The sequence below is a fragment of the Diabrotica virgifera genome, chromosome 6 (assembly GCF_917563875.1).
Source record: "Diabrotica virgifera virgifera chromosome 6, PGI_DIABVI_V3a".
Lineage (NCBI taxonomy): Eukaryota > Metazoa > Arthropoda > Insecta > Coleoptera > Chrysomelidae > Diabrotica > Diabrotica virgifera.
Genome location: NC_065448.1, coordinates 234,349,654 through 234,377,645, shown reverse-complemented (window position 1 = coordinate 234,377,645; position 27,992 = coordinate 234,349,654). Strand labels below are relative to the sequence as shown.

At 33.5% G+C, this 27,992-nt stretch overlaps 1 protein-coding gene across 2 annotated transcripts in view; it reads left to right on the top strand.

Moving 5' to 3' along the window:
* The window catches only part of LOC126887310 (uncharacterized), a 137,546-nt gene that overhangs the window by 99,939 nt on the left and 9,615 nt on the right, over positions 1-27,992 (top strand). The gene's annotated exons all lie outside the window — the stretch shown is intronic.

The following is a 27,992-nucleotide window of genomic DNA, read 5'->3' as shown; positions in this document are numbered from 1 at the left end:
TTTATATGATCTGTAAGTTTCATCGGTTCAAAGTCCTTATTATTGAAAGGGCTGTAGTTAAAAGGGGTTGAACGAGTCACTGATCACGAATGTATGCAAATTTAGAAACACCAAATCTTAATCAATTTTCGTCTAACAGAAAAACCAGAAAATACATGATATTCTGAAAAGCAAATCTGACTTTTATTGTTTTTCGAGATTTTTGGTATCTCTAACAATTTTTAAGTTATTTTGAGAAAAAAGCATATTTTTCAAAATTTAAATTTTTAAAAATTTTACTTTGAAACCCAATTTTTTCAAAAATAAGCACTTTGAATCGATGAGACTTACAGATCATATAAACACAACATAAGTAAAATCATTTGTGGAGCGGTAACGATTAATTTTATTTAAGTTGCTAATTAGGGGGTGGTCTTCCCGATTTTTTTTTTGCAAAAACAACAGGGACCAACTTTATTTTGAGCGTAACTTGCTTAAATTTAATGCTAGAAACTTTTTGTAAAAACAAAAATAAAGCTTTTTTTAAACACTTTAAAAAAGTTAAAATGGGTTTTCCCCAAAAAGTGCTTAGTTTTTTGGATATTCTACGTCGAAATATTCTATTTGAAATTTGGTTAACATGAATCTATTTTTCATTGACTATAACTCGGGTTCTGCGGGATCCAGAGACCTAACGCGTACACTATTTTTTTTACTTTTTTATAGGCTATATTTTTGCGAAGAACGTTTTTTTCGATAAAATACTTACTTTTTCAGTTATTTGCGAAAAACCGTCTAAAAATGTGGTTATTTTGTTGAAAAATGAAGATATTCACTCGCAAATAACTCGAAAAGTGTTGACTTGGCGAAAAAGCTCTACAGAACAAAAGTGACTTAAAATTAGTCAGTTTACTCATTTCCGGACTTATTTTGGATATATATTTTTTCACCCACAAGAGGGGGTGAAAGTCACCCCCAGGGCAAAAGCACACATCGGCACCATATCACTTTTTTTCTTTGATATGTAAGCTATACGTATGCCAAATTTCATGTCAATCCAAGCGGTTCTTTAAAATTTAGAGGAAAAACCGTGAAAGAATGGACTATTAAGGTATGTGTAATTTTTGTGTATTACTCTTGCAAAGAAATATACAATCATCCCATTTTGATGAACACATATATTATAATAAAATCAAAATCTTTTTGTGCTTGGTAGTATATGTCGTATTATTTTTTTGGTTATAATAAATATTTATGTTATACATTTTGTTATATGTAGTTATTGTTGTTGTACAAAATTTAATAGATAGATATTTATTCATTTAAATAGGTTACCCTAATATACAATAAATGTAGAGAATAGATATTACAAATCATTTTCAAAAATCAAATATAACTAAGCAACATCAAATGAAATTAAACAAACTTTAAATAAATTTACAACATATAATACCATACAATACCCACCCATAAAATTAACATAATAAAGTATTACATCACTTGTTTCTAATATACAGCTTAAGTTTGGTTTTAAAAGATTTTAGTGACATTGTATTTTTTTAATTCACCTGGTAGAGCGTTAAACTCATTAAAACCCCTGAATACTAATGAATTCATCGTCATTCTATAATTTGTTTTTGCTATGTAAATATTCCCCATATTCCTTGTAGAATAATCATGCACATTTTTATTGTACACTATAAACTGCTTAAAGTAATCTGGAGCTACATTATTAAGTATTTTATAAACCAAAATCATTGTATAATAATACAGTTTCTCTTCAATTGTGAACCAACTTAAAGCCTGTAGCATATATGATACAGGTGTAAGTCGATTTGTTTTCAATATAATTCTCATGCCACGATTTTGTAGTTTTTGTAGTTGATTGAGTTTATTTAAATTAAACATATACAATATAGTTGCGCAGTACTCAAAATGTGGCTGAATAATTGAATTAAAAACTGTAATTTTAGCTTGAGTCGATATATTTTGTGATATTCGGCTAAAAAAATATAGTTTTTTCGTTATTTTACGGACAATATAATCAAAATGATGATCAAAATTCAAACAACTGTCAATTTGAAACCCCAAATATTTAACACATCTTACAATATCAATCTTTTCATTTTTTACTTGTAGCAGAATGTTATCCGTATTTAATTGGCTATATTTGTATTTTGTTGTAAAGATCATTGCTTTAGTTTTGGAAATATTTAATTTTAATTTATTTGATGCCAAGTATTTAGCCATTTTTTCTAATGTATTATTCATTTTTTGAATCGCTACTTCAAGGTTAATATCACTACAAGCTACAAAAGTATCATCCGCAAAAAGAGTAATAAATTCACTTTCTACATATAGGTCTATGTCATTTAGATACAATATAAATAAGAGAGGCCCCAATACGCTGCCTTGTGGTACCCCAACATTGATATAATGTTCAGAGGATAATGCCCCATCAAAACGTACTATCTGCTTCCTATCACTAAGATAATCACTTAGCCATTTGTAATTGTAATTTGTAATTTGTAATTGCAAATTTTATGTTTAAAAACAATACATACATTATTGATAACCATATTCTTAAGATTCATAAAATATAAATATCAGGATGTTCTGTATATCATATAGCCTGCCTAAAGTATTGTATTATTATTATTATTATTATCAATATCCAGATTTAGTCATACGGCTCTTACTCCCTCTAAGGCAGTGGTTCTTAACCTTTTCAAAGCTGGGGAACACTTGACAAATTTTGAAAAATCGCGGAACACCATTGTGTCATTTTATAGGAAAGACTAAATAAGGGGTGAAAATGTAAATACAAATGTAAATAAAACACGTTTAGTTCAGAGAAATAAGGAAAAAAAATATCGTGTTGGTGACACATCCCCCTCCAGGCTGAAACCAAATTTTTCGAGTAATATGGTCATCTATAATAATAACCTATATGTTTCCTGCAGCCGATTTTGATGATATACATAGTTATAAACAAATGAAGATCAAAAAACGGTAAATTTTCGCTTTTTTCGTCTCTTACTAAAAAATTGGGCATTTTAAACAAATTTGAGAGTAATAAACTCATAAACCGTATAAAAAACTTCAATATGGTGTTCGCTGAATATGTCTAACCTTATTGGTTACTTAGAAAATTGCCAAATAAATCATAAATTTTGAGTTTTTATAAATATTCATAACTTATGTAAAAATTAACTTAGAACCTTCTTATTACATGGAATGCTGAGACTTATGGTGCTTAAATTACACCCTTAATTCCAAAGCAATTGGTCAAATAGTTTAAAAGTTATTTAATTTGTTTATCCAAAATTAATTTTTTTTGCAACACTGTAAGTCAGAAAATGATGAAGTTACAGTAATATTTTGGATAGTTTATGAAAGAAGAAAATTTACAGTATTAATTTAATTTTAAAAAAAATGACAAAAAATAATTATAGATATTGCAAAATAATTATGCAAAAACATGTGAATTAAAAAAATGGGGGGGCTAACTTTGTCCCTAAATGTCCTAGAACAGTTGTTTTTCTTTCTAAATGTGTATAAAAATTCAGTCTTTCTAAATATGAAAAAATAATTTTTCTACGGGTAACGGTTAAAAAGTTATTCTAATTGTTTATAAGTAAGCAAAAAATGGACATGTTTTTGCAAAATAATTTTACACTGTTTAAAATTATTTTTTGTCATTTATTTTTAATTAAGGTAATAGTATAAATGTTCTTCTTTCATAAACTGTCCGAAGTATTATTGTAACCTCATAATTTTCTGACTTATAGTGTTGCAAAAAAAATGAATTTGGGAAAAATAAATTAAATAACTTTTAAACTATTTGACCAATTGCTTTGAAATTTAAAATATAATTTAAGTACAAGAAGTCTCGGCATTCCGCGTAATAAGAAGATTCTAAGTTAATTTTTACCTAAGTTACGAATATTTATAAAAACTCAATATTTATGATTTATTTTGCAATTTTCTAAGCAACCAATAAGGTTGGACATATTCAGAGAATGACATATTGAAGTTTTTTGTACGATTTATGAGTTTCTTACTCTCAAATTTGTTTAAAGTGCTTAACGTTTTGGTAATAGACGAAAAAAGCGATAATTTACCGTTTTTCGATCTTCATTTGTTTATAACTATGCATATCATCAAAATCGGCTGCAGGAAACATATAGGTTAATAATATAGATGTCCATACTACTCAAAAAATTTGGTTTCGGCCTGGAGGGGGATGTGTCACGAGAAAAACCTTATTTCTCTGGACTAGTTCTTTAACTGCAAATACATGCAAAAACAAAATATAAGAATAAAAACATATTCTAAAAATAGAAATTAACAAAAAATATGTAGATTAGTAAATACATTTTATTACATTTTATTTTACAATTAGATGTATGGGCATAACTAACATAATAACATAAAAATTACACAAATTTAGTGCGATACTTGAGCCTGATGACTTTTGCAAATTTTAGCAATGTCCGGTCTAATATGCGATAGCGCTACCCTCATTTCTTCATCAATATTCCCAAGTCTTTCACGTTTCTTTGTTTTTATGTTTGTGAAGGTTTGAAAATACCAAAGATTAAGCAATAGTATGCGGTTTCATCCTTATAGCTTTAATTCAGCCATTTTATAAAAAGCTAATTGTGCCTTGTCAGAAATTTTAACAATTTTTTCAAAACTTCTTACTTGCTTTTCTTGCATGTTCAACAATCTTTGAAAATATACTTTGCTTTTAGAAATAAGATTGGCGGCGATTAACTTTTTTGGTTGGTTGGGAAATGGGAAGCTGTCCCTCCACAGAGGTACTGGTACTTGCTCCATAGTTTATATCTTGTGCATCGTCAGAACTACGTTTTCTTTTAATAAGGAATTTGTCCATTGCTGCAATGCGAAACAAATCTTATTTTAAAAAGGTGATTAGTTACAAAAGTAAATTAACAATATTCATCGTTGTTGTTAGCTCTAAGTAACCTTATTTTTATTTGAACTTGCTGTTAAATATTAAATAAACTAACCTAAATTACTTACCTATCAACTGGAACTTAAAACACAATAAAAATAGTGCGTCATTTTTGGGCGAGAAACGGTTGCGTGCACGTGACAAATAGGGCGTATTCAAGCAAAACAAATGAGCAATCTTAAGCTTGGAGTTCGCACCAGTACCGAAGACCGAGACCAGCAGTGTTTCTAGGTATACCAGAAAACAGGTAACCGGGTAACTGCGACAATAAATACACGCATAGCATATGCCAACGAGATTGTCAAGAGAATTTTTCATTCTTCCCGATCTCTTGGAAGCGACACAATTTTACGTCGGTCTGCGAGATTAACGTATATTTTTCGCTGAACACCTGGGTTCCGCGTCCAACATGTCCTGCCTTATCGTCTCCCCCCAGGTCTTCTTTGGTCTTCCTCTCCTACTCTTTCCAGGAATCTGCACTTCAGCTATTCTTCGTATTGGGTGATTAACGTCTCGACGTTGAACGTGACCAAACCGTCTTAACTTATGCTCTCTCATTTTGGCATCAATTGGTGCCACACCTAGACTTCCCCTAATATATTCATTTCTAATTTTATCCTTCTTTGTCACTCCACTCATCCATCTAAGCATTCTCATTTCCGCCACATGCATTCGTTGTTTCTCTTTCTTCTTCACTGCCCAACATTCAGCTCCGTACATCATAGCCGGTCTTATGGCTCTCTTGTAGAATTATCCCGTCAGCTTCATTGGAATTTTTCTGTCACACAACACACCACTCGCTTCTTTCCACTTCATCCATCCAGCCCTAATTCTACTGCATGCATCTCCATCTATTTCTCCATTACTCTGTAATACCGATCACAGATACTTAAAACTATTGCTTTTTACAATCAGTTCACCATCCAAAGACACCATTTTATTTGTAGTAATTACATCTTTAAATGAATATTACAAATACTCTGTTTTTATCCTACTAAGTTTTAAACCTTTTTCCTCCAGAGCCTGCCTCCACTGTTCCAGTTTTTGTTCTAAGTCTCTTTCACTATTTCCTACCAACACGACATCATCATCATACATTAAGCACCATGGAATGTTATCCTGTAGTTTCGCTGTTATCTGGTCCAAAACTAATGAGAATAAATACGGACTAAGCACAGAGCCTTGGTGCAATCCTACTTTCACATGGAATTTATCAGTCTCTCCCACACATGTCCTAACACTAGTCGTTACTCCCTCATACATATCCCTCACAATCTTTACATATTCACCAGGGACTCTTTTCTTATTGAATGCCCACCACAGAATCTCTCGAGGAACTCTATCATATGCTTTCTCAAGATTAATAAATACCATATGAGCGTTTATTTCTTTACTCCTGTATTTTTCCATCAACTGCCTTATAATGAAAATTGGATCTGTTGTTGATCTGCCCTGCATAAAGCAAAATTGATTCTCGGATATTTCGGTCTCTTCACGTATCCGTCCATTTTCCCATATTTTCACGGTGTGGCTAAGCAGTTTTATAGCCCTGTAGTTTGTACATTGTTGTATATCTCCTTTGTTTTTATAAACAGGTACCAGTATACTGCTTCTTCATTCGTCTGAAATTTGTCCAACTTCCATAATTCTATTAAATAGACCTGATAGCCACCTTGTTCCTGTCTCTCCCAATGCTCTCCATACTTCCCCAGGAATATCATCTGGTCCTAGCGCTTTTCCTTTCATTATTTTTTGAAGCGCTTGAGCCACTTCTTCGTTTGTTATTTTGGTGACCATTGCTGCTACTGTCTCCGTGGACTCTACAGGCTGTCTGTCAAATTCTTCATTTAATAAGCTGTCAAAGTACTTTCTCCATCTCTTTTTGACATCCCTTTCGTGAACTAGTATTTTATTATTTTTATCTCGGATACATCTGATCTTATTAAAATCTTTTGCTTTCTTTGCTCTCTGTTTGGCTTTTTTATATATCTTCGTTTCGCCTTCCCTGGTACCAAGTTGATCGTATAGGTTTGAATACGCTTCTGCTTTGGCTTTAGCTACTGCTACTTTCGCTTTCTTTTTCGTCACCATATAGTTTTTGAAGATCTGTGTCGGATCTGGTTCCTTGCCATTTTTATATAATTTTCTCTTTTTTTTATTTTTCCTTGTACTTCGTTTAACCCCCACCATGTCCCTTTATCCTCAAACTTTTTTCCTGACGTTTTAACAAGTATCTTCATAGCAGTCTCTCTAATACTACAGGCCATTTTTCTCCAAATTGTATTAGGGCTTCCTTTCATGTTCCAACTTATTTTTTCTACTATTCTTCTCCTGAATAGACCTTCTTTCTCATCTTTTAGCAGCCACCACTTGATTTTTTGTGGTCCTCTCCGATATTTTGTTTAGTTTCGCTTTAAATTTCGATGTCCAGAACAAGCAGCTTATGTTGTTGGCTTACTGTCTCACTAACCTTGCAGTCCTTGTATTCACGTATGTCTTCTTTCCCTATCATGAGGTAGTCTATTTGGGATTGATGTTGTCCACTTTTATAGGTAATAAGTTGAGTTTCTCTCTTTTTAAAGAATGTGTTAACAATCGCCATATCCAATGCTGTTGCTAATTCAAGCATGTTATCTCCAGCTTCATTTCTAGTTCCAAAGCCTAATCCCCCATATATTGCTTGGTATCCTGCCTTGGTTAATTCGTTGGTTAATTTTTCAATATTTTGACTTATTTTTTTTAATAATTCTTTGAATTGTACTGAATATAATTACCTAATTTAAAAATAAAATAATTCTACCACAATTTAAAAAAAAATCACAAAAATGTGCTTGAAATGATTTCAAACCATACCCTCCTCTTAAGCACAACAATGAATCGCTAGTATTTATGTTTGAAATATTTTTAATATATTACCGAGTTTTTGTAAGAGTTTCGTGTTACTAATATTTTTGAGCCATCAATATTATAAATGAGGGCACCTCATTTTTCATTTAAAACTTGTTCAATTTTTTTCTCTCTTACAAAATGTATCTCCGCTAAAAGTTTTAATTAAAGAAATCCCAATTAACCCAAATTACACTTTTTCTAGCAGCTTCGTAAAATTTAGAAATATTTGTAGCGCAGCCAACGAATTTACTATAAAATTCTGGGAGCATAATCCTGCAATTGCTTAAAAATGCAAACGGAGCCCCGATATATTTTAGGATTTTGCACTTTTTCTATTAAAATAGACTTTAAATTCGCAGCTAAGGCCAAACAAATGTGAAACGGGGCAAAAAGGACACTTGCTATTTTAAATTACGTGTCTAACGGGAAACTATATTGTAGTTTAAATTGCATAAGCGTACCACGGAAACTCTATCTTATTTAATTTGTTTGGTGTATGTCCTATATAAGAATAAAAAACCGCTAAACGCCGTAAAAATGAGTGTCGCATGAATATAATATTCCAGCTACAAAAGATCTGATATGAATATTACGTGGCGCGAAAATGTATTTTAATTTTTTCATTTTGATGCAAACAAAATTCTAGTTTTATTTTAAAATATTTTTCCATAATATTTGCTCAATTTGAAGTAAAACGCGCCACAAAAGAGTAACTTTGATACAGTTTGAATTTTGAAACTATTTTGTGGCGCGTTTACTTCAAATTTAGCAAATATTATGGAAATATCTTTTAAAATAGAACTAGAATTTTGTTTTGCATCAAAATGAAAATACATTTTCGCGCCACGTAATATCCATATCAGATCTTTTGTAGCAGGAATATTGTATGCGCCACTCATTTTTACGGCGTTTAGCGGTTTTTTATCCTTGTATCAGGAGTTTTTTAAAGTTATTTATAAATTAAATGTATAATGGAGTTGAATGCAATGTTTCTTGATTACACGTTAAGCTTTATAAATGATCGGCTTTGTCGCATTATCTCCCAAATGATCTAGTGTCCATCGAATGTACACTAGATTTTTTTTCTATTCGAAATAGATTGAAAAAAATATTGGGATGGCCGGTAAATGAACTCGGATTGGCCGTTGCCAGATCAAATTAGCGTCGTAACCACTACAACTACATAAACCATTTTGGGAATAATCGTTAATTGGATTATACTTTTGTAGCTTGATACCTTCTAAACGGCTTAACCCATTTTGATCACTAAACATGAGTTTGAAACGTATGAACAAGTAGTATCTGATGTATCTAAGGTCAAGTATGATAACTAAAGCTATTACAGGAATTATTGAGCTTAAAAACCGTTTTTTTCATAGATAATAGATTTGATCATACTTATGAAGTTATAACTTAAAAATTCGAATTTTCTCGGATATGAGATATACACTGTAAGATTTGTCTAGAGTCCTTCTACAAACACTCAGTTATTGGCTCAATTCGTAGGTTGAAATTTTGAGTAATTGTCGAAAAACCAATATTTTCAAAGTTTAGTTTTTCAGTTTTTCGGCTACACTGAGCTGTGTGTATGTCTGATCGTGACGTCTTACACACCATTTGAAATCTTATCTCAACACTATTGATTTGGTGTATTTGCGGTTCTCCTTTCTCTTCGTGAACCAAAGATATAGTCCCCCAAAAAATATGCCGTTTTGTACCTACCAAATCCTATAGCTGGCTTATGGGTGGTCAAAAGTCACAAACTACTCCTGTTCTGGTTCTGAATCGGTTATATCCACAAACATTTTCCTTTTTTTAAATAGAAATTGAGTCATATTTCTGAGCTCGGTAACTTTTGAACGGTATAACCTATTTTTAAAATTAGACACGCGTTGGAAAGGTAATGAGCAGTACTATTATTTAGAAGCCGCAAAGGTCTGACTTAAATTTTCGAAGTTTTTGGGAGTTTTGGGGACGGGAACGAAAACAGACCCTAAATAGGAAGGAACGTAAAATCCACACCCTTGGACCGAAATGGACGGTTGACATAGGAATGGGTGAGTCTTTTCCTGAACTTTAAGATATGAGTTGGACCAATTTTCAATTCAGTCAGATTTAGGAAATCCAATATTTCGTGTATATATATAGTGTCGAGTGTAGGGGGTGTGGGTGTGCGTCACTGGCGAGAACTTCCATTCTCTGGTAATAGGTATTTATGTACCAAGGGTATTAAGTAAATGTTTATGCCTGAGAGCGACTATCTTACAAACACGAAGGCCTCTGACCCAATGTTTGTAAGTCGCACTAGGGTAACCACATATTAATATAACGTATGTCCTCAAAGTTTTGGCACAAAATATTTATCGAATTTTTTTGTTAATGAAGGAATTGATTTAAAAACCAACTGATTATCATAAATTAGAACTCAATGCTTCATTAAACAATACTATCAGATTTTATGGAGTGGTCCATTCTTCTCTACTACACGAATTTCTTCGAATGTGTTTTATGAGGTCCTGGACGAAATTCAGATAAATTTCTCTTAGGTGTTCGTAAATTCGCCGTCTTAATTCTTATTCATCTTAGTCTTCTTAGCATCCATGATAAATGTTCTAGACAGAAAAGCCCAAAAATCCTCTATTAGACAAGCCTGTGGCAAGTTTTGAAGATTATCGTTTTTGGAAACAAAAGTTATTTGGTGTTGGGGAGGCCAGTTTTGAGTATGTCTTTATTAATAGCAGGTCTGAAGAGGTTGAGCTTGAGAATATTTGGGGCACTTACGTCTCTTTCAATATTTAAGACCATTCGTCCACAAATCTATCGATATCGTACTCTTAGCAGATCTGTATTGACGAGCTAATCTTCACGTTTCCATTCCAAGCTGGTTTTTGCTCTTCTCACCAATCTCTCTGACTTCCGTGCAGTAAATGCACGTGGTCTTCCACATTTTGGTAAATTCAGCCTTCCCTGCTTGCACTCCGTTATTGTTCTATAAAAGATTCTGCGTGAATTGATTTCATTCTGAAATATTAGACAGATTTCAGCTTTGAGTACTTGCCCAACCAACTTGTTAATACTTTTTCTTATTTCTAATTGATACTACATCTTAAAGCGACAAATTCAAAATAAATAAATCTTAACTAACAGTAGACAATATAAGCAAGCTTTTGTTTCCAAAGGCAACTTGGCATTACTTTTTTTTAAAATTAAAGACACTTTTGTTAGCATAAGACTTTTAGAGCATACGTTATAGTCCATTGAAATGTTAAATTTAGGGTTGCATTTCTTAGAGGAGTCAATTTTATTTTTTAATGTGTAGGGGGGATCAGTAGAAGCTTAAGTTCAAGTTTTTGAGGTCGTCACTCTTGTCCTCCGGCCGCCATATTGGAAATTGGGTGCAAAGGGCTTTTGCTCTGTATCTCCCTGTCTATACTCTATACTATACATACTCTATACAACTATAGGTAAGTTAGATGTGTACTGTGCACATATTTCATGTTATTTTAATAAAAACGGACTTTATCTCTAAGTATACCGTATTTTATTAATTTTTACCATGCTCTCCGGCTAACCCGGATTTTAGATAACCCGGATTTTCGATAACCCGGATCGGCCGCGGTCCCGATTAATCCGAGTTATCGAGGTTCCACTGTACTTGTTTTTTATTTATTATATTTTCCTGTTATACTTTCACGAAAAATACTTTTCAACAGCTTCAATTGCATTTAAATATATTCCTTCTTTAAAATTCCTCATGGTCTTTCCATTTAACTCGTAATTTCCGACTTTTTGGTGTCACTTGACGTTCCACGCCCATGACGGTATTAAATCGAGTAGATGTACAAAGGCTTCGGTCGTGATATATTGTTCTGCGGTGCAATTTCTAGAGCCGATGGCTTATTTATAATTTAGAAGGTCCACCCACTTTTGTGTCACGCCGACAAGTCCTTTATGCAAGGACAAAGGGATGTTTTTGCTTACGCGAAGTATGAGGGACTCGATACAGTGTCTATGTTTTGATTAATCTGGACTACTAGGGATGGTATTAATTAATAAATATTCTTTCAGAGTAGAGATTGAAAATTAGGGAGGGGGAGATAAAATGCAGTCTTGCCTCACATTACGCATGATTTTCACATATTCGGTGTGTTCACCGTCAAATCTGCAGTTTGCAGTCTGATTCCTGTAAAGGTTTCTAATTATTTTCAGATCTTGGTTGTTGATTCCTGCTTCTTTTAGTATTTGCATCATATTGGCATGCTGTAGTTGATCAAAAGCTTTCTCGTAATCAACCAGACATGCGCATGAGTCGCAATTGACGTTTTTGCATCTCTGAATTAAGACTTGTATTGAAAACAAAGCCTCTCTCGTACCAACAGCATTTATGAACCCGACCTTGTACACACTACGTTACTAATATTCTACAATATTTGACGTTCTTCTCGCTCGTATATTTATTTTAGCTGATGTTAAATTTTTAATAGACCAATTGTCTTCGACCTTTTATTAAAGAGATTTAATCTTTAAGAGCAAACAGTAGCGATCAAAAGGTAGCAAAAACGCGTTCCAAGATTGCGGCTGTAATTTTGAATATTTTTTCGAGATATTTGAGATTCGAGAGAGAGCCCAATTTGAAAAATATATTAATATGTAGAAATTACTCTGTAATTAAATACAATATTAAAAAAAAACGAGCCTGTACCGCCATTAAGAAGAACAAAATACACTTTCTTCAAATAAACTTTTTTATCCGATGCCTAGATTTTGTGTCATTTTGGAACTACTAAAATTTTTTATTTCATTAGTAGTTGAAAAATGACACAAAATCTAGGCATCGGATTAAAAAGTTTATTTGAAGAAAGTGTATTTTTTGTTCTTCTTAATGGCGGTACAGGCTCGTTTTTTTAATATTGTATTTAATTACAGAGTAATTTTCACATATTAATATATTTTTCAAATTGGGCTCTGTACCGCCATTTTTTATTATATTACGAATACGTGTTCGAAATATCTCCAAAAAATATTTAAAATTACAGCCGCAATCTCGGAACGCGTTTTCGCTACCTGTTGATCGCTACTGTTTCCTTTTAAATTTTTCAGTTAGTTTAAATATTGTGAATTGTCAAAACGTATACATTTGAAAAAAAATTCTCGTTGGAACTTTACCGCGCTGAGCAGATGGGACGTGAATTGCAAATTGTAGAATTCCCTCATCTTCCTTAGTCTCAGCATCCGTATGGCTTGCAAATTGTAGAAGCCTCGGAGGTGTAACCAGAGAAGGTTCCCATTGTTTTCATTCTGGTGGGATGTAGAATAGCATTATGTTGTTTGGCATGCCATTAGAGTGAAAACTTAATCTTTTTGTATACATTTGACTCATTGCTCATTGCCTATGTGCCACCTTCAATACTGAACCTCAAGATTCTATTTCTATACCATAATAAAAATCTGTATCACAATGAAGCCCAATATAATAAAGGTATTTAGTCCTGTCGCCAGTGGGGGTACAACGGCCTCCTTAATTCAGATGGACTTACACAAGTTTTTTTATGTATTTTGACCCGTAGAACACGAATATTTTGGGTAACAGTCGATCCGGATGTCGATAATATTGTTATAAACGAAGAACTTGAGGAATCACATAACAGCGATTTTTCGCAAAACAAAACATTTTTTGTATTTTTTGGGTCATTCTAAGCAAAAAATGTTTTTACAAGTTTTTTCGTAGGATGCATAGTTTTCGACATAAATGCGGTTGAACTTTCAAAAAATCGAAAACTGGCAATTTTTGAAGCCGAATAACGTTGGATTGAAAAATAAAAAATAGTAATTCTGCTTACCGCATCTGATAGTTAAAGTCAAATTCTATCGGTTTTGATTAAATTTATTGCTAAAAATTTTTTTATTGTTAAACAAAGCTATAAATACATAATGATTAAACGTTTTCAATCCATTTTTCAATCGAATAAGTAGGCGTGCATACAGACAATTTCTACCTAGATTACGTACACTAAAATGCATGCATTGGGCACGGAAAAGACTATGTGTTTATGGCTTTGTTTAACAAATAAAAACTTAATTTTTAGCAATGCAAAACCGAGAGAATTTGACTTGAACTTTCAAACGCAGTAAGCAGAATTGCTATTTTATTTTTTAACTAAAAGTTATTCGGGTTCAAAAATTGCACTTTTTCGATTTCTTGAAAGTTCAACCGCATTTATCTCGAAAACTATGCGTCCTACGAAAAAACTTGTAAAAACATTTTTTGCTGAGAATTACCCAAAAAATACGAGAAATATTTTGTTTTGCCAAAAATCGCTGTTATTTAATTCCTCAAGTTCTTTATTTATAACAAACTTATCGACATCCGGATCAAATGTTACCCAAAAAATTCGTGTTTTACTATCAAAATACATAAAAAAACTTGGGTAAGTCCATCTGAATTTAGGAGGCCGTTGTACTCCCCTGGCGATAGGACTAATTGGAAATATAATTAATATACAGTCGGAAAAATGAAAGAATACCCATGAACGAACATATAAAATACGCTGTATTTTCCTGTTACCGTGTCACACACAAAATTGGCCAGCGCAAGTACATGTAATAATTATTGTTACATGTACTTGCACTGGACAATTTTCTTTGTGACACGGTGACAGGAAAATACAGCGTGTTTTATATGTTCCTTCAGGGTATTCTTTCATTTTTCCGACTGTACTAAAGTATGAGAGTAGAATAATAATGCTATAAAACGATAATATCAAACAAAATAAAAGGCAATGTATATTATCGTTATCTTCTATTGAATAAAATGTCAACAGGATACACGCTATAAATGTTCCACAATATATTTCAATTCAGAGCCGATCCACAAAATGTGGGTCACTAGTCGCTACCATCAACCACCAGCAACAAGTAACACGAAATGACCGGAATATTTCGCTCGCTCAATCCATAACGCCATAAATATTTCAATGTCCTTTCCCGTAGTAATTTCCTTTCGCTGTAAATGTTCAGTCCATTTCCCGATTGAGCCGCTCCGACTGATTGCGCCGTGTCCGCTCAATCCTGAATTTATCATAATCAACTTATTGTACGACTTCCATGCCACAGCGCTTTCCAACTGCGACCCAAATATAAACCATTCACTGATTGATTTTTAAGTTTTCACAAAGGAGCTAAGAGCCAGCCGAGATGGGAAAATCTTTGAAAAAGGCCAAAAAGGGTAAAAGTGCAGTAATGCAGCGAATACTAATGTTCGATACGAATTTGCGAAGGATGAAATTTATTCACTTCTATTCTTTTAAAAATAATAGGGGTGAATAAGATAGTTATGTCGATCCTGGTGGATACTTAATTATGGCTCAGAGTTTTTCAAGAGATAATGTGTCACGATCCAGAACAGCTTATAAATTTTAATTTACTTAAATTTATTTTTCTAGCAAATTTTTTTATAAATATCTCAAAACTTCGGGAAAGAACACTTAATGTCTCTTGGAATTAAAACAACATTCAATTCTAATACACAAACTAAAATCGAAGTTTTAAAATTAAGACCTGCGTGAGAATCCACCCGCTTAGTAGAACATCCTTATCTGGGGAATTTTCACGGGGGAAAATCATGCATGCCTGAGATTTGAGCTGGTTCATAGTTTAGAGTTTGTAGAAGCCGGAGGTCTGGCATATTTTTATTCAGATATTGGGTTTTGTCCTCCGAGTATCATTCATTTCCAGTTTAACAAATTAAAAGTCAATTAAAAATTTCTGTCTTCGAGTGAAAGTATAAGTTTTCTGAGAAAACCTCAATGTCTCCTGCAGTGGATTCGATAGACTTTTTACTAACTATTAAATACCAAAAGATGCATCATTTTAAGAACTTTTGGTGTACCATTAAAAAGTAAAATATTTTTAAATAAAATTGGAGGCAATTCCTTGATAAAAAACGTCTTAGCTTTCGATAAGTACTGTGATTTTCCAAGTTTTTTAGGTCTGTTGACTTAGATCAGCCTTAAGGTTTACATTCCAGTATAGTCCTGGCAACCAGTCCATTTCCTGATTGAGTCGCTCTGACTGATTGCGCCGTGTCCGCTCAATCCTGAATTTATCATAATCAACTTATTGTACGACTTCCATGCCACAGCGCTTTCCAACTGCGACCCAAGTATAAACCATTCACTGATTGATTTTTATGTTTTCACAAAGGAGAGCTAAGAGCCAGCCGAGATGGGAAAATCTTTGAAAAAGGTCAAAAAGGGTAAAAGTGCAGTAATGCAGCGAATACTAATGTTCGATACGAATTTGCGAAGGATGAAATATATTAACTTCTATTCTTTTAAAAATAATAGGGGTGAATAAGATAGTTATGTTGATCCTGGCGTATTCTTATTTATGGCCCAGAGTTTTTCAAAAGATAATGTGTTACGATCCAGAACAGCTTACAAATTTTAATTTACTTCAATTTAATTTTCTAGCGATTTTTTTTAAATATCTCAAAATTTCGGGGAAGAACACTTAATGTCTGTTGGAATTAAAACAACATTCAATTCTAATACACAAATTAAAATCGGAAATTTTAAATTAAGACCTGCGTGAGATTTGAGCTCATTTATAATTTAGAGTTTGTAGAAACCGGAGGTCTGGCATATGTTTTTTCAGGTATTGGGTTTTGTTCTCTGAGTATTATTCATTTCCAGTTTGACACATTAAAAGTCAAGTAAAAAGTTCTGGCTTCGAGTGAAAGTATGTTTTCTGGAAAAACCTCAATGTTTTCTGCAGTGGATTTGATAGACTTTTTACTAACTATTGAATACCAAAAATGCATAATTTTAAGAACTTTCGGTCTACCATTAAAAAGCAAAGCATTTTTAAAGAAATTTGGAGGCAATTCCTTGATAAAACACGTCTTTGCTTTCGATAAGTACTGTGATTTTCCAAGTTTTTTAGGTCTGTTGACTTTGCTTAGATCAGCTTTAAGGATTACATTTCAGTATAGTCCTGACAACCAGTCCATTTCCTGATTGAGTCGCTCTGACTGATTGCGCCGTCTCTGCTCAATCCTGAATTTATGATAATCAACTTATCGTACGACTTAAATGCCACAGCGCTCTCCAACTGCAACCCAAATATAAACCATTCACTGATTGATTTTTAAGTTTTCACAAAGCACATTTTTTAATTAATATCTCAAATCTTCGAGGAAGAACACTTAATGTCTCTTGGAATTAAAACAACAGTAAATTCTACTTACAACAATAATGTCTCTTGGAATTAAAACAAGAGTAAATTATTCTATTACATAAACTAAAATCGGAGTTTTCAGTTAAGACCTGCGTGAGAATCACCCACTTAGTAGAACATCTTTATCTGGGGAATTTTTACCGGCAAAAAATAATTAATGCGTGAGATTTGAGCTGATTCATGGTTTTGGCTTTTTACTAACTATTAATACCAAAAGATGCATCATTTTAAAAACTTTTGGTGTACCATTAAAAAGTAAAGCATTTTTAAAAAAATTTGGAGGCAATTCCTTGATAAAAAATGTCTTAGCTTTCGATAAGTACTGTGATTTTCCAAGTTTTTTAGGTCTGTTGACTTTCCTTAGATCAACCTTAAGGATTACATTCCAGTATAGTCCTGGCAACCAGCCCATCCGCTCCGACTGATTGCGCCATGTCCGCTCAATCCTGAATTTATCATAATCAACTTATTGTACGAATTCGATGCCACAGCGCTCTCCAACTGCGACCCAAATATAAACCATTCACTGATTGAATTTTTAGTTTTCACAAAGGAGCTAAGAGCGAGCCTAGATGGGAAAATCTTTGAAAACGGCCAAAAAGGGTAAAAGTGCAATAATGCAGCGAATACCAATGTTCCGTACGAATTTCCGAAGGGTGAAATTTATTCACTTCTATTCTTTTAAAAATAGATTCTGCTCTAAAATTAATAGAGGTGATGAATGGAATAGCTAATCCTAGTGTATCCCTATTTATGGTCTTGAGTTTCTTAAAAGAGTCCAGAGGAATTACCAAAAAAGTTGCTCTGCTGGGGACATTGATCCATCCATTAAACAGATACAATTGCAATATACTTTTACACGATTAGGTACACAACCATAGCGTCAGCACTCATGAGTTCAAAATTTTTACCATGTCAGCATTCTTAAGACCCAAGGCCCAAGCTCTGCAAACCCAATGGCGTCGCTCTATAACTCCTCTTCCCCTAAATTGAAACTTCTCCTGGAAGATGAAATTTCGAAGTGGAATAGTCTGTGTTCGATATATTTGACATTTTTTTGTCTTTCCTTCATTTCTTTTATTTTCTTGTTATGCTTGTAATTCTTGTCCTATAGATAATGTAGATGATTATTAATAAGAAGGCAAGATATATTACGATGGTCCAAATTCTGGGAATATAAAATATTTCTCTTGGTTCTACGATATATGTGATTGTGTTTTTGGGTTTTTTTTTTCAAATTCTAATCTCTTAAATGTTGTTTTCACAGGTGAAATATTTTACTGTCTGATGTTTAATTTTAGCTCGGAGATTAATAAGGGTTGTCCAAAAAGTTTAATCTTGGAACAACAGTTCTTGGTTTTTTGAAGATGGTGGTACACTGGTATTCTCGATGAGAAAGATGTGTAGCTTTTCCTCCAAAGGAAATATTGTCAAAAATTGGTTCATTTCTTCACTTTTATTATTTTTAACAATTCTTATAACTTCTGTTATATCCTCCTCCATCAGTTTTGTTAGTAGTTTTCTTGTCTAGTATTTCTAGTTATTTTTCTATAATGTTCTCTTATTTTGACTGCATAATTGTTTAGACTCTCTCCTCTTGCGAGATATTGTTCCCCTGCGCTAGGAGCTTTGGTGACAATTTGGTGATAGTATGCAACCTTATTTTACTCCTTAGAAAATCTGTATCTTTTTATCTATATACTTAGAAAAAATTGTTTTCCTGTTTATTTTTTGTATTTAACCGTGTAAATATACTTTAAACTGTATAATACAAAAATTATTTTAAAATCTTCCTAGCAAATCTTACCAGGTTCGTCCGCTCATAGAAAGAGACTGAAAACCACCCACTATTTCCTTCACTTGCGAAAAACATTGCTAAATCAAGAACTCGGAAACAAGCAACCTTGTGCCTATTTATCTACCGACGACAGCCAAGCGGCGTGTTGAGTACCCAATTTGAAATTTCGTAATAGACCAGCCCCTTCCGACCCACCCACCCCCGCGCGACACTGTGACTGTGTTGGCCGAAATAAAGAGCAATATGAATTTACAGACAATTCGACAATCAAATAAATTGTTCAATTTCATATAAAGGATTTACTGCTTGATAACATCATGGACGAGATAACATCTTTTATCAGACGAAGATTACCTTAACACTATCAGTTAAGCTAACCTCTTCCCCTGATTTTTTTACCTCGATTTGATTATAACTTGGTATTTGATCTTTAGTTTTTGTTTTTAATCACCAGATATTATAAGTATAGAATTCAACAACCGTTTATCTATTTCTATCCGTTCACTTCCTCTATTTGTAACTGTTACTGCAAGGTAGATTCTTAAATTCTGTTAACTGCTCAAATTAATACTACTTTCTCTCATTCTTACTAGGAATTATCCACTTATTTTCTTCTGAACTTTCGCCTCTCATTTCCATATATTTGGTTTTTGCTTCACTTATCTTCTTCTTCTTATTTTTATATAGACATGACTCTGCCTGTTTTTCCAATGTGCCTCCAGCCATTCGATCGTTTTAGTGGTTTTCTAATTGATCGTCTTCTTTTAGGGAACCATCGTCGCCGTCCTTACTACTCTATGAATTTGTTTTCATTCGGCTTAAGGAGTTGCTCTTTTCTACTTTTCTTTATTTCTAATCAGGCCGTATTTTCTTTATTTTTCGATAACATCTGAATGAGCCAGAAATATCAAGTCATCTACGAAACCTAACGTCATTTTAACTGATCGTAACAGTTTCTTTGGCATTCCTAGTTTTCTTACTGCTTTTTATAGTCCCTTTCGTGAGATAGAGTAGTAGGTCTGTTTCAAATCAATAAATGGCATATTATATAAGTTATTACACCTGATTATGAAGGGTAAAATCGAAGAAAAGGGGGGTCCTAGTAGACAAATATTCTGGTTGAAAAGCATTCGCGACTGGACCGGGTTAAACACACAGACGCTTTTTAGAAAAGCAGATGATAGAAACAAATTTGCAATGATTATAGCCAACCTCCATTGGTGGAGTCGACAGTAGAAGAAGAAGAAAGAGTATATACAAACCTATATTTTGTTCATGGTTGTCTTTTAATATTGCTAGTTATTTTCCCAGTTGTTTACCCTTATTTTGCCTGACTAATAGCTAATCGCTTAGATTTCCTCTTTGTGGTTTTATAATGCTATTTAATCTTTTCTGTATTACTTCCACTATTTTCCCCGTTTGCGTTGTTCCTCTGTACTAGGACAGGGGTACTGTACAGGGTATTTTAAAAGATAATTACGTTTTTTTATTAATTTCGTAGCAATATTCACACCCTGTAGAATTGTAGTAGTTTGACATCTAAAACTCTACTTACGTTCAAATAATTTTTAATATACTCTACTATTGTTAAGAATCACTAGTATAGCTAAATTTTTAATTTTAGTATACAGGGTTGGTCGAAACTCGGAATGAGTATTTTCTGAGTTTTCTTAAATGGAACACCCTGTATTTTAGTATTGTAGTGAAATGATATTTTATGGTACTTTTTTATTTCTTAAGCATTCCCTATACCTAACTGCTTTAATTTGTGCTTAATTGTTAATCGCACCAACAATTTTAACTAAGTAGGTATTTCGATAGCTAAACCATTATTGGTAATTTTAAGGACCAGTCTGGATTAATATGTATTTATTTCTGAAAAATTATTTGGGATTGAGCATTTTCACGGCCAACCTAATAAAATTTTACGTATTTTTTGTTGCAATTAATGTTTAGCTTGAATCACCAATAACTCACAAATTAAAGCAGTTAGGTATAGGGAATGCTTAAGAAATAAAAAAGTACTATAAAATATCATTTCACTACAATACAAAAATACAGGGTGTTCCATTTAAGAAAACTCAGAAAATACTCATTCCGAGTTTCGACCAACCCTGTATACTAAAATTAAAAATTTAGCTATACTAATGATTCTTAACAATAGTAGAGTATATTAAAAATCATTTGAACGTTAAGTAGAGTTGTAGATGTCAAACTACTACAATACTACAGGGTGTGAATGTTGCTACGAAATTAATAAAAAAACGTAATTATCTTTTAAAATACCCTGTATAATATTACAAAACCTTATATTTTAAGACAGAAGACATCGAAGAGAATCCAAAAATGTAAAAATATATAGGGTGTCCCATTTAAAAAAACGAAGTTATAAGCAACTTTCGGTATAACCGGAAGTTACAAAGAGATGAAAATATTTTCATTTAATAGACCATCCTTCAAAACCCCTTTATTCCAATTTTCATGATTCTGTTGCTTTTAGTTCTCGAGATATTTCTAATAGGCCAGTTATCTGCCTCACCCTATAATATGTATCCTTAGAAAATTATTTTTACTGTTAATTTTTTATTTTTAAATCTGTAAATCTACAATAAACTGTAGAATACGAAAATGTTTTTACACCCCTCACATCAAATTTTGCCGAGGGCGTCGGTTTATAAGAAGAGAAAACCACCCACAATTTCCTTCATGTGCGAAAAACATTGCTAAATCAAGAACTGAGCAACCTTGTGCCTGTTTATCGACCGACGACAGCCAAAAACATTTTTCGCGGCGTGTTGAGTACCTAATTTTAAATTTCGTAATAGACCAGCCCCTTCCGCCCCACCCTCCCCCGCCGCGACACGGTGACTGTGTTGGCCTAAATGCAAATGTTTCGCTGTCGAAAGTGAAATTCGTGTGTGACTTTTTTCCGATCTCATCTCATGCTGTGGCTGTTTTGTAGCACACTACGTGAATCTGAATTTATAACGTGAATTTATAAATAACGAGGTGATGAACATGTTTTTTGAACTCATTAATTTTGCTTTCTAAGCGTACTCCATCAAAGACTCTAATGACAATTTCTAGTGTAATAAATAACAGCGTATATAATACATATTATGACTTAAACAAGCTGTTTTATGGTTGTGCCCTAAAGTATACAGCTACGTCTTTTTACAATTTAAAAGCATTTAAAAAATCTCTAAAGGGAAAAGCGTAAAAAAAAACATGGGATAAACAACACTTAAATGACAACTGACAGAAACTGAGAAGCATAATTGTCCATAGATTTATCAAAGGTGGAGATAGACTATAAATTCTTCTTCTTTCTTCTTCTACGACTCGTCGAATGAATTTAATAATACCATACCACTACAATTCTAATATTACGCTTTTCCTCCTTTTTTTAAAGAGAGTACATAGTACCGTGTATGTACATAGTGTGTATGCTCCTCAAAGAGGTCTGGGTGAGAATGAAAGAAGAGCTTTCTATGACCAATTAGGAGACGTACTGAGTGATATTCCAGCAGAAGATAAAGTTATAATAGGAGGTGATTTCAATGCACATATGGGCCAAGCAAAGACAGGATATGAAACAATACATGGGGAATTAGGCTTTGGAAATAAACATGAAGCTGGAGATGACATGCTTGAATTAGCAACAGCATTGGATATGGCGATTGTTAACACATTCTTTAAAAAGAGAGAAACTCAACTTATTACCTACAAAAGTGGACAACATCAATCCCAAATAGACTACTTCATGATAAGGAAAGAAGACATACGTGAATGCAAGGACTGCAAGGTAATAGTTAGTGAGACAGTCAGCCAACAACATAAGCTGCTTGTTCTGAACATCGAAGTAAAAAGCGAAACTAAACAAAAATATCGGAGAAGACTACAAAAATCAAATGGTGGATGCTAAAAGATGAGAAACAAGGTCTACTCAGGAAAAGAATAGTAGACAAAATATGTTGGAACATAAAAGGAAACCCTAACACAATTTGGAGAAAAATGACCAACATTTTTAGAGAGACTGCTATTGAAATACTTTGGACAACGTCAGGAAAAAGTTTGAGGATAAAGAGACTTGGTGGTGGTCAAACAAAGTACAGGGAAAAATAAAAGAGAAGCGAACATTATATAAAAAGTGGCAAGAAACCAGATCCGACACAGATTTTCAAAACTATATGGTGGCGAAAAAGGAAGCGAAAGTAGCAGCAGCGAAAGCCAAATCAGAAGCGTATTCAAGCCTATATGCTCAACTTGATACCAGGGAAGGCGAAACGAAGATATATTAAATAGCCAAACAGAGAGCAAAGAAAGCAAAAGATTTTAATCAGATTAGATGTATCCGAGATGAAAATAATAAAATACTAGTTCACGAAAAGGATGTCAAAAAGAGATGGAGAAAGTACTTTGACAGCTTATTAAATAAGGAATTTGACAGACAGCCTGTAGAGTCAACGGAGACAGTAGCAGAAATGGTCAAGCAGACCAAATGGACATTGTCAATGGACCAAAATAACAAACGAGGAAGTGGCTCAAGCGCTTCAAAAAATAAAGGAAGGAAAAGCGGTAGGACCAGATGATATCCCTGGGGAAGTATGGAGAGCATTGGGAGAGACAGGAACAAGGTGGCTAGCAGGTTTATTTAATAGAATTATGGAAGTTGGACAAATGCCAGATGAATGGAGACGCAGTATACTAGTACCTGTCTACAAAAACAAGGGAGATATACAATAATGTACAAACTACAGGGCTCTAAAACTGCTTAGCCACACCATGAAAATATGGGAAAGAGTAATTGATAGACGGATACGTGGAGACCGAAATATTCGAGAATCAGTTTAGCTTTATGCAGGGCAGGACAGATGCAATTTTCATTATAAGGCAGTTGATGGAAAAATAGAGGAGTCAAGAAACAAACGCTCATATGGTATTCATTGATCCTGAGAAAGCATATGATAGTGTTCCTCGAGAGATTCTGTGGTGGGCACTCAATAAACAATGAGTCCCTGGTGAATATCTAAAGATTGTGAGGGATATGTATGAGGGAGTAACGACCAGTGTTAGGACAGGTGTCAATGTATTTGCAATGTTCATTTAAAGATGGAGTTACTACAAATAACATGGTATCTTTGGATGGTGAACTGATTGTCAAAAGCAATAGTTTTATGTACCTGGGATCGGTATTAGAGTGTAATGGAGAAATAGATGGAGATGCATGCAGTAGAATTAGGGCTGGATGGATGAAGTGGAATGAAGCGAGTGGTATGCAGTGTGACAGGAAAACAGCCATAAGACCGGCTATGATGTACGGAACTGAATGTTGGGCAGTGAAAAAGAAAGAGGAACAATGAATGCATGTGGCGGAAATGAGAATGCTTAGATGGATGAGTGGAGTGACAAAAAAGGATAAAATCAAAAATGGGTATATTAGGGGAAGTCTAGGTGTGGCACCAATTGATGCCAAAATGAGAGAGCATAGGGTTTGGTCATGTTCAACGTCGAGACGCTAATCACCCAATACGAAGAATAGCTGAAGTGCAGATTCCTGGAAGGAGTAGGAGCGGAAGACCAAAGAAGACGTGGGGGGAGACGATTAGGCAGGACATGTTGGTAAATGGGATTAATATTAATATGACTCAAGATAGAATTGTATGGAGAAATGCAATTAGGGAAGCCGACCCCGCATAGGGATAAGGCAAAGAGAATGATGAATGATGAATGATGATGATGATAATAGTACCGTTTATTCCATGCTATTGGTATCTTTTCCATTTTTCATATGTTTTTGAGGTGTTTGTGTACTTGTTGTTTTTTAGATTAATTATTAATAATGATTTCAGCTTCATTTCGAGATGGTGTTATAGGGCTTTTCATCGATTGTCATTTGTTTCGAGCTTCTGTCAAATGTTGTATAATCTGTGTATAATATTAATATACACGGATTATACGACATATGACAGAAGATCGAAACAAATGACTGTGAATGAAAAGCCCTAAAATTTTAAATAGGTCTGGCTGATAAAATATGTTTATAACTATTGGTATTTCTCTTTCGTACATATAGCTATTTTCCATAGAATAAGCAGCATATTCATACAATTATTTTCATTTCTATGTAGCGCCAGCTCATCGCAATAACTCAACAAATCAAACCAAAAGTCAATAGTGTGACACAAAACTTTTTAACAATGATGTCGGCACACGGTCAGTGAATTTTTATGGTAATCAATTATTTCATACTCTATCGCCACTCGTTATAAAATAGAGATAAAAACGTAGTAATTAGTCCACCAATAATAGAACAACACATTCAATATTTTATTCGAACACTACAACATTCCAAAAAGACAGCAAAGCAATAAAAAAATAATAACGCCCCGAACAATAGGCTCCATGTTAATCAGTACGTAAAAAATACATCGTCATATTATAATGACCGGAAAATGATAACATTAGCAGAGAATTTATTAGTCCAGTGACTACGACAATGTTAATGATTTAAAGTAAATATGTTGGCGTTCGTTTATATTTTCTGGTAACAAAAATAATCGGGTTTTCTGGTTAGGAAAATAATAAATGGGGAACAAAGAAATCTAAATATTATGTTATGCAGACGACGCCGCATTAATCGCCGAGACAGAAGACGATCTCCAAAGATTAACATTTATCTTCAATACAATAGCCAAGAAATACAATATAATAATATCAGCAGAAAAAACCAAATGTATGACAACATCTAAATACCCATTACGATGTAAAATCGAAATTGACGGGAAAATAATAAAGCAGGAAGCAAGGTTCCCATTCCCATAGCTGGGAATAGATATCGCACTAATAATACAATAGTGTCGTAACCCAAAAAAGACGATTTTTCAGAATCAACGAAAAACTCATTACTCATTTCCTATTGCAGGTAAACAAAAAATTAATGCATAACGTGTTTCTAATTAATATTAAAGGGAGTTTCTTTGTACTCTTAGTTAAATAAAAATACTGTCAGTGAAGTTATTTAATAATTTTGAGTTAAAACGGTAGTGTTCTAAGCAAAATGTCCGAAATGAAATATTATTTTTAGTTATGATATTATTTATGAAATATTTTGTGTTACTACAATTTGATTTACTAATTTTTTTCTGCGGTTTACGTCAGTTTGTGGGAAATTTTGCGGACTATTTGTCGCTCATTGTAAAATTAAAACAGTTAATTCTACTGTTATAAAAAAAATAGTGAAACTTATCCTTTTGGTACTGGCAGCATAGCTTGCAAGTCATATAGGGCGAATATTGTTAAATCTATATTAGCATTTTTGTCCTTTCCTTTCTCCTTTCTGGACGGTTCTTTTTCTTTCAAGTGATTTTCGTACGTCACAACAATACTGTTTTTTTCATCCTCTTTAGCATTTTTGAAATTTTCACAAAGATCACATTGATCTTTTTTGGTGTATGGAGGGAGATGTTAAAATCTTTAGTAAAAATGCGATTAAAAGTAGTTGCAGACGCAAATGATTTGAAGTTTTCTTCTCTACATTTATCTTTGTAGTCTCGATATAAATCAGCTAGACTTGTCAGACTGGATATATTCCCGTGACGTCTGAGCTCTAAAGCGATGTAATTCGACGCGTGGTATAGCGTTTATAAAATGTTTGACACCTTTATAGATCTCCGGTTCCACAGTATGTTGTTTGCCATGTTTCCCGCGTAATTTGACGTGTTTTCGGCGTTTTACAAGGGCTACTAGTAGAAGAGCTACTCGATGAAGAGCTTCTTGGAGAAGAGCTCTTGAGGAAGAGCTACTTGATGGTTTTACTGTTCGACATCGAAACAAACTATAGGTTTTCCTTTGCACAACAAGAACGAAATGCGGATCTCAGTCGGAATCATCGGAATCAAAGTCGCTCTGGTCTGAGTGCACCGGTGAAATGTGATATTGCCTTTGGTTGGATTCTCTGTTGGAGTCACTGTTTACGTCAATTTTTTGAAGTACATTGATGACTCGTAAATGGTGAAGGTATAGGTGCCGGTTATACTTTCGTAACGTCACTGTCTCTATCTGGGCACCAGGTTCATTATTTGTCCTCACCAGTGGGAATAACAACGGTGAAGTGTTTTCCTGCTCGCGATCCTCAACATTTATTGCCATAGCAACAAGTAATCGCCCACGATCACTTGTTGCTATTAATCGCCCCCTTAAAAATGAATTAAGTAATTATTAACATAGGTAATTGACGAAATGAACAAGAATGTCACGAAGAGTGTGGTAACTCTAAATTTATAAAATAGTTAGTATTTAGTAAGCTTTTTTAATAACATTGCTGCAAATTTTAAATGCGTTATTCCTATATGTTGACTGAAAACTAGATATTAATTAATAAAATGTTTTACAAACAACAAAAAATGGTTTAAAATTATGATTCAACAATAGTGTAGCATGTCAAAAATAATGAACTGAACCAATAATAGTGTCGTTAGTAAAAATATTATTTTAAAACGTGCTTATGTAAATCAGTAATAGTGTAATAAGTAGAAAAACAACAATGTTATGGTTAGGTTCAAATCAACAAGAATGCAATAACTCAAAATATAGATATGCAAATTACATACCTGATTCAGAAATAACGTGGAAACTCAAAATGATAAGCAAAGCAACACGTACGTTCCCGATCACTGGTGGGCGCAACTAAAAATGGCGCAATATTGTGAGGGCGATAACGACAGTCGGTCAGTCATGAATAACGTCTTATGGCGTTATCTCTTATTCATTTTTGCACTATTAAAACGACGGTTTTATTGATTTGTAGGTAATTGAATTTTACGTCTGAATATAGTGTTGTGTCAGATTCGAAACATTTTGAGTTACGACACTATTGTATTATTAGTTCGATATAACCAGTTACGGAGATGTTGAAGAGGGAAGCTAGGACAAATAATCCACAGAAAATAATCCCGGACAAAAAATCCCCACAAATTATCCCTGGACAAAAAATCCCTGGACAAAAAATCCCCACAAAAAATCCCGGACAAATAATCCCCACAAATTTTTTGGACAAAATATCCCCACAAAAAATCCCGGGCAAAAAATCCCCAAGAAATATTTGCT